The sequence below is a fragment of the Mustela erminea genome, chromosome 15 (genome assembly GCF_009829155.1).
Source record: "Mustela erminea isolate mMusErm1 chromosome 15, mMusErm1.Pri, whole genome shotgun sequence".
NCBI lineage: Eukaryota > Metazoa > Chordata > Mammalia > Carnivora > Mustelidae > Mustela > Mustela erminea.
Window position 1 is genome coordinate 49,591,309 of NC_045628.1, and position 12,977 is coordinate 49,604,285.

The following is a 12,977-nucleotide window of genomic DNA, read 5'->3' on the forward strand; positions in this document are numbered from 1 at the left end:
GGGTGTCTCAGTCAGTTGAGCATTCGACTCTTGATGAAAGCTCAGGTCTTGATCTTAGAGTCTTGAGTTCAAGCCCCAGATTGGGCTCTACACTAAGCGTGGAGCCTACTTAAAAACAAAGAAGAAGAAGACAAATAAAAATGATAATACTGCAACTGCCATGATTATATTATTCTTTTTACATGGGCTAGAATCAGTGCTTGCATTCTTCATTTGAAATTTATAAAAACTCTATGAGAAAAGTTCTATAAACGTTCTTTATTTACATCTGAGGCTCAAGAGATATTAAATTATTTTTCCAAAGTCACACAGTTTAGAAAATTTAGAATCATACCTTTAAATGACTGGACTCACACGAACAGTGGACTTAGTGTAAGATTTGTTAATACGTTTTTACCCGAAAATAGTCAACTCCATTCTAGGTTATACTGAGATTCCGATGATTATGGTTCATTCATGTGCAGATAGACATTTTTCATTTAGAGCTCGAGCCATAGGGGTGGATCTGCCTAAGATAAAGAATGGGGGACCATCAACTTCTGAAAAATTCTCCTTTTTATTCTTTGATAACCCACTACCCCTCTTATATCCATTATTTTATTTCTTGTTTTGGAATTCTGATGGCATGAATAATCTCTTGGACATTTTTTACCGCTATTTTTTAAAAGATCATATATTCAGTGTGTTTGAAACTTTTTCTACAGTTATATAGTTTCTTCAATTTGCCTCATGAATAACAGGTTTTATTTTGGGGCTCTACCTAGTCAAAATAAAATGCTTTACTCCTTTTATTTTTAATTTCAAAATCATATTTAAAAAAAACAACGTTTCCAGAAACTGCTTCATTTCTAATTTTTCTTTCTTAATAAACTGTTACAGTTTTTTGGGTATAATATCCTTTCAAACCTCTCTGAATATATAAAATGTTTAAAGCATTTTTTTCCTATTCCTGTAAATGTAATATTCCTGTAAATGTCTATATGTAAAGTAGTACTATTTTAAATTTTATGAAAAATTTCAAGACAACCCCATGAATAATAACATATTATATAATGAATGCTCATGTTTTTATTTCCCAGGCTCAACAAGCAAATCATTAGCAGTGTTATTTAAACTCTCAATCATAATCCCTTCTAAATTATTTTAAATAAATCCCAGACAAAATATTGTGTAATCAATAGAAATACTTCATTATTTATGTTTAAAAAATATATAGTATTAAAGTATTAATACACCATTATCATGCAAAGAAATGGTTCTTTAATGTAATAAAATATCTAGTAAGTGTTCAAATCTCTGTCATTGTCTTATTTGTCATTGTCTTATTTTACAGTTTATTTGTTGACTTCAAGGAAGTAACAAGGTGTATATTTTCAGTGTTTTATATCTGAAGTCTCTTATTAATAACCATTTCCTCTCCCCCCCTCTTTTTTTTTTTCTTTGTAACTTATCTGTTAAATGATATAGTACTACCATTCCCACTTCCTGGATTTTATAAGCTCATGGTTTTATTTAAAATGTTCCTCTGGTGTTTTACTTTCGATTTATTTAATTTAAGATTAATTAGACCTTGAGACTTTATCAGATTCAGGTTAGATTTATTTATGTATTTTGAAGAGAAGGTATGCAATATCTAATTTTCTCCATTTATCTGGTATAAGTGATGCTGGACAGGCCGAGACCCTGAGACAGAGGGCCTCAGGATCTTCACTAACAGGGTTCTTGGCTTTGTATGAGAAAGAATTCAAGAGCAAACCATCTAGAGAAAGGGACCTAGATTTATTAAGTTTATAAGTAAGAAGAGGGCTACTTCACAGACAAAGTAACCAACTCTCCTTCCCAGATATGGAAGAGGACCCTGCTTTGCCTCTAACAAAACATTTCATAAGTTTTGTTTTTTTTTTAAATATATAACTTTATAGGTTTTTTTTTAAATATATAACTTTATATATATATATTTTTTAAATATATAACTTTTTTAAATATATAACTTACTCTTTAACATTGAGTTTACATTTCACATTGGGCAGTTCATTTTTCCATTGTTTTGGGTTGTGGAATTTACCACAAGGAGCAATTTTTAGACTATCCAACCTATGTAACTTTTAATGCTGGAGGGATTGGGGTCTTGTGGTTTTCCATGAGTCTGCTCTTGTGACTCCTTTTATGATCTGCTAACTTTTAGATTAATGGACAGCCTAAAACCAAAATGACTCTACTTTGTTCAACTTGTGTCCTGAGCCTTTCTTCCCTCTTGTCTCATTCAAAAGTCATTTTTTACTGTTGCATGGAAAATTTATTTCATTAAGGATTATAAAATGAAAATATTCATTTTTTAAAAATATTTTATTTTTTTTATTTGACAGAGAGATACACAATGAGAGAGGGAACACAAGCAGGGTGAGTGGGAGAGGGAGAAGCAGGCTTCCCACCAAGTAGGGAGCCTGATGTGGGGATCCATCCCAGGACCCTGGGATCATGGCCTGAGCCGAAGGCAGACACTTAATGACAGAGCCACTCTGGTGCCCAGGTAAATACTCAAATATCATCAACAAGCAAATCATAAACAGTGTTATTTAAACTCTCAATCATAATCCCTTCTAGATTATTTTAAATAAATCCCAGGCAAAATATTGTGTAATCAATAGAAATACTTCATTATTTATGAAGCTAGACTATTTTTTTCTTTTTTTTTTAAGGTTTATTTCATTTATTTATTTGAAAGAGACAGAGAAAGAAGGCAGTCAGGGGAAGGGGCACAGGGAGAGGGAGAGAGTTCTTTAAGCAGACTCTTTCCTGAATGCAGAACCAGATGTAGGGCTCGATTTCACCCCCTAGAGATCATGACCTGAGACGAAATCAAGAGTCAGTCACTTAACCAACTGAACCAAACAGGCACCCAAGACTATTTCTATAGGAGAAAATTCTCATTAACTTTTGCTAGACCTTGAAATAAGTTTCTTGCAACGAAGGAAGATAAGTGCCTGAATCCCCACCACTACTGCCTTTATCTGTATTCAAAATATCTAGTAACATCACTAGCATTGCCTGAAAGTGACCAAAGAGACTTTATTTTGTTTGTTTATGAATCATTGCAAACACAGACTTAATTAATATGTTATGGTTCGATCTGTTTTATTTACTATTGCTATGGAAAAGAATCTTGTTTTTGGCCTGTATGAGTCCCTTCAAATTTCTTAATTCCTTAAGATATGATGGTAGTTTTTGTGACTTTTTTATTTGCCTTATTGTATGATTATGCTCCAGATTCATCTTCTAAATATTCTGTCTCAGTGTATTTTTCAGCCCCTTCTATTAGGTTTCCTGACTTTTTAAAATAGAAAGTAGTATTTGGACACCATAATTAAGATGATAGAGGTTATCATGGCTACTGGGTTACTATACCTTTTCAGTAAAGAACAAATATTCTTATTAAAACATATCATGAGTTCATTCTGATATTTCCTAGTTAAATTTAGGATCCAGACGGTTTTACTTACCATCTTTTAAACTGGTATTTTTATTTAAAAAAAAACCTGATAAAAGCACACAAAACAAATGCATAGATAAATGGGAAAACACTTTCATGCAAATGGTCGATGAGCTTTTTATTGAAATGAAACAAAATATGTGAGATAATAAATCTTCAGGAGTAGATAATAAATTCACTTGAATTAGAGTTGGCATGATATATTTATGTTGAGACATCTCATAGACTGCAAAATTATATAGTCATCAGAATAAAGATGGTTATAAATAGACATAAATACAGTTGAAAATATACCCTGAGTTTGTAGACTAAGAAGGAAAAGAGTTAAGGAAGGAAACCTAACCATGAAGATTAAAGCTAACAAAAAGGGTGGTATAAATCAAAACTTGTAGTGAAAAGGAAACAAAAAGAAAACTTTTTAAATTCTTGCATAAAAAATAGTTTCAGATATAAACATGACAATAAAAAGAGAAGTGAAGAATTCCCAGGAAATAGCCACTAGGTGGTCATCCATTACATTACTCAGAAGAGTTGTACTGGGGTGTTTGGATTAGAAATTACATTTTTATGTCTGGGGAAATGAATGAGGATAAGAGGGAAAAAATTGTAAAAAATAGTAATTAGACTTTAAAATTATAAAGCAAATTTCAGCTGCTTGATCTACTTAATTTGTCAATCATTCTGGTTTTGAAGTGGATGTCCTTAGAGACCTTACTAGTCATATATAAGGCCAGGCTGACTCAATTTTTATAAAATATTGTATACTAGAGTTCCAGTGAAGATGTTGTTTAAATAAGTTATTCTCTGTTTCTAAAACCAAAAATATGAATGCCATTGCTCTCAAATCATCTTATCAAAAGATTCTTTTTTTTTAAACTTCTTTCAAAGAAGTATATGGTTTAAAGAAAGATATGTGAATGTTTAACAAATAACACATATTGTCATTTTTATATCCTTTTCAAAGAAAAATTTCATTTTCTTCTCATGGTCCTAATGTATTATTAAATTTTATGATGTAATGTAAATCACCTGAAATTGTCTAAAATTTAGAAAATAAACAATATAGAAAATCATAATATATTTTCAATAGACAGTCAAATTATAAATATACTTTCTCTTAAAAACTAAAGCCCTTTTAACTTTCTCACTTATTAGAAGACAATTTTCATGTAGGTTCCCAAGTACTAAAATGGTATGTCGTTGGAATGTTCTTATTTGTAGAAGGGATATTTGTTAAATATACTTGTTTTTCAGTTAGTGGAAACAGCTGGTAAAAATCTCCATCATTATCCACTCTGTCATATATTTTTTTTCTCTTAATTAAAACAGAGATAATATGAATCTGTTTAAAAAAAAGTAAAATGAATCGATAAAAATGAAACTTTTATGGTTTGGTTGATAAAGATAAATTTCCTAATATACTATGTTTAGTAGTTTTTTTAGGTAAGTACAATTGCATTCTAGCTATCTTTAAATGTACTGGTTATTTGGAAAATAAAACTTTCTGAAAATCTTCCATTGACAAATTGGCTCAATTTTCTACAAATATCAACATTATCAAATATTATTTGAAAAGTTAGGTGATAGCTCTGTATATTATTCTGTTGAGAATTATTGCCTTTTCTTTGTGCTAAAGGTAGCAGTTCTCTCAACTCTTTTTTTCTTCCATGTGTTCGCTAGCTCTGTAGTATTTTTAAAATAGTGTTTTGTTAAACAAATGTAACACCAGTGTGTCCACGCCCTTCCCTCAACAGATGGTCGACAGCAGATGGTACAGATGATTGTTCATATATTTTCTTAGAACAGAATCAAGAAAAAATAGTCCAGGTGTGTTCATTTGTGACACTACATCCACATTTAAGTAATTAAATATACTCAAAAGAGTCTTCTTGAATTTAATCCCACTTATATTACCCTAAGAAAGATATTTACTTATTGTCCTCTCTTGATTGATTCAGCCTGTTTTCTTATTATTTTCATTCTTAGAAATCCATGATTTTCCCTTGGTAATTTGAAATATTTCAGCTTTTAAAAGTTGGCTAATGTATTAATAGAAAAAAAACAACACATGAACAAAACAAAAATGATACATTAGAGTTTAAATGAAACTTCCATTTTATTCCTAGTCTTCCTTACATGTATCAAGAAAAATACTGTGTGCAAATAAACATATATACACATTAATAAATATGTATATATTTATATATGTGTACATATATATTAAATATGTATACATATATTAATACATATACATATACATGTATAGAATATATGTGTACATATAGTATATATGTATACATATATTAAATACATATATATTAAATGCATATACATGTGTATCATAAGTAACCTGCATATCTCTTCATAAGCACACGAAAACATATGCATCATTTCCTTGCTTCATTCTCCAGTTAATTTTAATATTTGCTATTTTTTTTATTAACATTCATACATGAGAATCATTTTGTGTAGTTATTTTGTGTGCTCTGTTCTGTAAGGATATTATAAAGGAGAGTATTATGGTACTGGAAGTTTTTCTAATTCCCTAATGTCCTACCCTAAAGAAAGTAAAATAGTATCATCTGGTGGTATTCTTGAAATTTGGTAGACTTATGTAAGTGCTTATAGTTTTTTCCCTTTGCTTTAGCAATTTTAGCAGACATGTGTTTGTGCGTGTATACTATTTATTCATGCAGTGACTATAACTTACCAACTTTCTTTCCAATGGCAGATAGTAAATTCATTTAATTTTTTCAGTTTCCTTTGATTTCATTGTCTTATGTTTTAATGAGGAAACATGTATTTTAATTAATATATAAATCACATAAAATAATATAATCAGCATAGCCAATGCACTACTCAAGTGAAACTGAAATTGAATTTTCCTTTCTAAGTTAAAAAAACCCAAAATATTATAAATGTATCTTATACCTTCCTTCTTTTCCCAGAAATAAACAAAATCCTGAAGTCCATGTTTTTATAAATTATATTGACAAATTTTTTAAGAATTACAAATATTAAAAATCATACATAGTACCATAAGATCTAGTTTCCTTATTAAATAGATTCATTTCATTTCATTTATTTTTCTTGTGTAATGTTAAAAATATCTAATCTTATACTTTAAATTTTATTAATTTCTAATTTCATCTTTATACGTTACTTTTATTATATTATTCTTTCATTTTATAACATTAAATTAAAGTTCAGTTTGTTTCCTGTGAAACTTGCTGAGTCTCTTATGGTTTGTCTCCTTCTCTAGTTTTGTCTTATTTCATTTTTTCTTACTTTCCCCTATGTTCCTCTATTTTGTTTCTTAAAATTCCACATTTCAGTGAGATAATATGATAATTGTCTTTCTCTGATTGACTTATTTCACTTAGTATAATACCCTTTAGTTCCATCCACATTATTGAAAATGACAGCATTTCATTTTTTTTATGACTGTGTAATAAATTCCATTGTATGTATGTAAATACCACATCTTCTTTATCCATTAATCTATCAGTGTACATCTGGGCTCTTTCCATAGTTTGGGTGTTGTGGACGTTGTTGCTGTAAGATTGGGGTGCAGGTGCCCCTTCAGATCACTACATTTATATCTTTAGGGTAAATACTCAGTAGTGCAATTGCTGAGCCATAGGGTATCTCTATTTTCAACTTTTTGAGGAATCTTCATACTGCTTTCCAGTGTGACTGTACCAGCTTGCATTCCCACCAACAGGGTAGGAGGAGTACCCTTTCTTTGCATCCTTGCCAATATCTGTCATTTCCTGACTTGTTATATTTAGTCAATCTCACTTTTTGTGAGGTGATATTTCATTGTAGTTTTAATTTGTATTTCCCTGATGCCTAGTGATGTTGAACATTTTTCCATGTCTGTTAGCCATTTCTATGTTCCTTTTGGAGAAATGCCTGTTCAAGTCTTGTGCCCATTTCTTGACTGGATTATTTTTTTCTTTGGGTATTGAGTTTGATAACTTCTTTATAGATTTTTGCTATAAGCCTTTTATTGAAGTCATTTACAAATATCTTCTCCCATTTTCTCAGTTGTCTTTTTGTTTTGTTGACTGTTTCTTTGCTTTTTATCTTGATGAAGTCCCAAGAGTTCATTTTTGCTTTTGTTTCCCTTGCCTTTGATACGTGTCTAGCAAGAAGTTGTTTGGCCTAGGTTGAAGACGTTGTGTTCTCCTCTAGGATTTTGATGGTTTCCTGTCATACATTTAGATCTTTCACCCATTTTGAGTCTAATTTTGTGTATGGTATAAGGAAATCGTCCAGTTTGATGTTTCTGCATGTGGCTGTCCAATTTTCCCAAAAGCCATTTGTTGAAGGGACTTTTTTCCACTAGATTTTCCTTCTTGCTTTGTCGAATATGAGTTGACTATAGAATTGAGGGTCTATTTCTGGCCAGTTCTCTACTCTGTTCCTTTGATCTATGTGTCTGTTCTTGTGATCTATGTCTTGATGATTACAGCTTTGTAATAGAGCTTGAAGTCCGGAATTATGATGCCACCAGTTTTGGTTTTCTTTTTCAACATTCCTTTGACTGTGCAGGGTCTTTTCTGGTTCCACACAAATATTAGGATTATTTGTTGCACCTCTGTGAAAAAAGTTGATGATATTTTGATAGGGATTGCATTGAATGTGTAGATTGCTCTGGGTAGCATAGACTTTTTAACAATATTTGCTTTTCCAATCCATGAGCATGGAAGTCTTTTCCATTTCTTTATGTCTTCCTTAATTTCTTTCATGAGTTTTCTATAGTCTTCTGAGTATAGATCCTTTACCTCTTTGATTAGATTTATTCCTAGGTATTTTTTGGTTTGGTTTGGTTTGGGATTGATTCCTTAATTTCTCTTTATTCTGTCTCATTATTAGTGTATAAAAATGCAACTGATTTCTATGTATTGATTTTGTATGCTGCCACTTTGCTGAATTTCTGTATGTGTTCTAGCAATTTTGGGGTGTAGTCTTTCTAGTTTTCAACAATAGAGTATCATGTCATCTGCAAAGAGTGACAGTTTGACTTCTTCTTTGCTGATTTGGATGCCTCGTATTTGTTTATGTTGTCTGATTGCTGAGGCTAGGACTTCTAGAACTATGTTGAACAGCAGTGGTGAGAGTGGACTTCCCTGCTGTGTTCCTGACCTTAGGGAGAAAATTCTCTTTTTCCCATTTGAGAATGATATTCTCTGTAGGCTTTTCATAGATGGCTTTTATGATATTGAGGTATGTTCCCTCTATCCCTGCACTGTTAAGAGTTTTAACCAAGAATGGATGCTGTGCTTTGTTAAATGCTTTTTCTACATCTAGTGAGCAGATCATATGGTTCTTTTCATTTCTTTTATTAATGTACTGTATCACATTGATTGATTTGCCGATGTTGAACAATGCTTGTAGCACAGGAATAAATCCCACTTGGTTGTAGTGAATAATCCTTTAATAAACTGTTGGATCCTGTTGGCTAGTATCTTGGCAAGAATTTTTGCATCCACGTTCATCAAGGATATTAGTCAGTAATTCTTTTCGGTGGGGCCTCTTTCTGGTTTTGGGATCAGGTAATGCTTGCTTTATAGAAAGAATTTGGAAAGTTTTCTGGGATTTCTAATTTTTAAAAAAGATTCAGAGGAAAAAAAAAAAAAGATTCAGAGGAAAGGTAAAAATTCTTCTTTACCTGTTTGGTAGAATTCCCCTGGAAAGCCATCGGACTCTGGACTCCTGTTTGTTGGGAGATTTTTGATGACTGCTTCAATTCCTTGCTGACTATGGGTCTGTTCAGGTTTTCTGTTTCTTCCTGTTTCATTTTTGGTAGTTTATATGTCTCTAGAAATGCATCTATTTCTTCCAGATTACCTAATTTATTGACATTTAGTTGCTCATGATATGTTCTTATAATTGTTTGTATTTCTTTAGTGTTGGTTGTGACCTCTCCTCTTTCATTCATGATTTTGTTAATTTGTGTCCTTTCTCTTTTCTTTTTGATGGGTCTGGCCAGGTATTTATTGCTCTTATTAATTCTTTTAAAGAGCCAGCTCCTAGTTTCATTGATCTGTCCTACTGTTCTTTTGGTTTCTATTGCATTGATGACTGTAACTATAAAATGAAAATTAAAAAGATTTTTAAAAAGGAGTTAATAAAATAAGAAATTTGTTGAAAAAGGAAAGAAAAAAATTAAAATTGAAAGACTAAAGAATAATAGGAAAAAAGCCATGAATTCTATGTGCTCTATTCCCCTGGCATTGGAGTTTTTCAATTCTCATAGATGGGTAAATGTGGTCTTGGCTGAATACTCTTTGTTGATCTTCTGGGGGAGGGTCCTTTTGCATTAATTCTCAAGTGATCTCAATGATCTCAAATTTCAAATGATTTTCATTTGCCCCAGGTGGAATTTTACCACCCTTGCCAGTGACCAGGCTAAGTAATCTTCTCCAGTTTGCTCTGCATGGCTTTTGTTCCCTGAAGGCTTTCCAAGCAGCTTAGAGGAAATGAGAATGAAATGAGAATGAGAGAATGAAAATGGTGGCATCCCAGTCTCTGGCCTAGGGCCAACAGCTTGGGCCCTACTCCTCTGTGCGCCCTTGGAGAAAATCACTCAATCTCTCCTTATCTCCCTGGTCTCTGGCCACACTCCATGCTTACCCACCCTGTGACCCAACGTTTCTATCTCTGGCACACAACCCAGTTTTGAGTCTCTAAACCCTGCAGACTCTTTCAGCATGATCCCAGGTCACCCCTCCCAGGGAAGGATGGGGAGGTTTCTCTAGTTCTGCCACTGTTGAGTTCTGCCACTCTCTGAGCAGGGGCCCAATTATGCCACGTTTCATGGTTTATGACTACCTCAAGGTTAGAGCCCACTCCTGGGTTCACCCTTTGCAGCCAACTTCCCCACTCTGATATCTGGGAGCTCTGCTACACTCAGGCACCCCTGGTCTTCCTGTGACCCTGAAAATTCTGAGACCACACTCGCCCAGTTAGGCTTCCACCCCAGCTTAGCAGCCTGAGTGACATCCCTCATGAAAGTAGGCCTCTAAATATTCTGATTTTGTGCTCCACTGTTATATCACTTGCTGGTAGCTGGCTGATGGAGGCTCCCTCCCTGTGCTGTTTGTTTTCCCATATGTTGCTTCAGATTCAATTCTCTGTACCTCCTACCTTGCGGAATGTGGTCACTTTGCTATTTGTAGTGTTGCAAGTATCTTTTTCTAGATCTCTGGTTGAGTTAGATCTCAGAATGATTTGACAGCTATCGAGCTGAATTCCTGGGACCAGATGCAATTAAGATCTTACTCCTCTGCCATCTTGGATTCTCTCCTCCTACTTTTATTATTTTGTTATAACTTTCTTTTTGTTACTCTTTCACTACAAGGTATTTGAAACATTCTTTTTACTTATTTTATATAGTGATTCTTTAAGAAGGAATTCCTCAATGCATGGCTTTATTTTATATTGTGACCCATGAGTTTTTCATTGTATTTGTTTTAGTAACATTTGCAATTTTGTAATTTCAGTTTTGATTTTTTATGACAATATTTTATCTTTAATGTTAAAATTTTTTTTGTTAAAATTTACAGAATTAGTGTTTTCCCCTATTTTATGATTCATACTCTTTACTACATTGAGATTAGGGACTGGTCTTTACTCTCTCTTATTTCTATGGAAATTAACTGAATTTTGTTTCATGGTCTAGCTCATGACCATTTTTAGTTAATACTTTTTTCAATCAAGTTAATGCATTTAAGAGTTCTTTCATATTTTGTTTCTAGAAAATAAAATTGTCTATTTACCTTTCATCTCTATTTGTACCTCTATATCCATCTATATATAGCTAGTTATTGAAAGACTGCTGCTCTGTGGGATTCACATAGAAAACATTATTATTTTTTCCCTGCTATCCATTTAAAACCATTTTATGAGTCTGGTTTTTCATAATTCCTTGAATGAAAATTCAGATAGTTTCTATAACTTTTTAGTCATCCTCAGATAACATAATGGTCCCTACAGTTTGGATAAAATTTCTACTTTATTCTAATGATAAAAATCTCAAACTTCATGTAAAAAACAATTTACTCTCTCCTAGCTTGAAGCGTTCCCAAGCTACTCTCTCCTAGCTTGGGAATGCTTCAAGCTACAAAACGTTCAGTGAAGGAATGGCACATGCTTGATTTGTTTTATTTCCCTCTTTGTGTTTTTCCCCCATCCATCCCCAACTGGACTACCTCTAGTTCCTGTAGGGATCCAAATATAAAAGAAAAGAATGTTACTGGTCAGGAAATATCTGCTTGACTAATATTGTCTTTATATGTCATCGGTAGTTAAGGGTTTAAGAGTTGCTGTAATTGATTTTCCCAGGATGCTCCTCCATAATTTCCTCAGAGATTTCTTCTTGCAGATGTCTAATTGAAATAGCTTTGTTGATAAAGCTAAAGCTGTCTTTTTTCTAATCATATAGCTGCTATCTCAGCTATAGTACCTACCTACATTTCTTCAGTCTTTACAGACTGGTATCACTTCTAGCAAGAAACACTTTGGTTGATAGTGCATTAAGATAATTCTCAAGCCAGGGGCATCCTGATAGCCCAAGTCTAATTTCAATGTAATATTTAACTATTACATTGAACCTACAAATACTAAATACAGTGTTATAATAAAAGAAATATCCTCCATTCCCTTTTTAATACCTATAAGTCTTCACACTCATTCTTCTTTTGTCCCTAAATGAAACCTGAGCTATTTTTAGAGTTCTTAGAAAATATTACATTATTTGCTACAGAAATAGTTTCCCTTGGGTAATTAATAAGTTTTTAATCCTAGAATATATCATCACATAGTGATTTTAGACCTTGGGCTCTCCATATACATAGGCATCTCACATAGACAGTTTGCATGTGCTCAAGTCCCAGTGTCAATGTTTAATAAACTTTGTGACTTTGAAAATACTAACGTATATATACTTTTTTTCTTATCATAAAATAAGATGAAGAATAGCAACCACATCATAAGGCTTTGTGCATGCACTGTTATAAATGACTGTTCATAAAATTTGGATTATCTAAAATATCCAAAAGAGGGCTAATCCAAGTCTAAAGACTTAATTGGGAAGGTGTGGGGGTACAGTAGGTGCTTTATTTCCATTTCCACAAATTCCATTTTCCCTCCACTTCCAGTAGATAACTACTATTTTTTGCCAAGTTCTTGGATCATGGCAAAAGAAAAATAAGAGAGTAGAGATATAATACCTGCTTTAATTTTGCATTAGCAGTTTTAGGATTGGCATGTATTTATTTTGCCCTCATTGTGACTACATAACTGTAACTCTTTTGATATTTCTTCACTGAATGATAAAGACCATGTTCTTAAACTTGTGAAAATGAGATCTTATGATGATGAGAGTGTATATTGGTTAAATTATTTTGGATAGAATTTAATTATACCAGAAAGTCAAAATGCATGTACTCTATGACCTTTTAATTTCATTTCTAAGTGT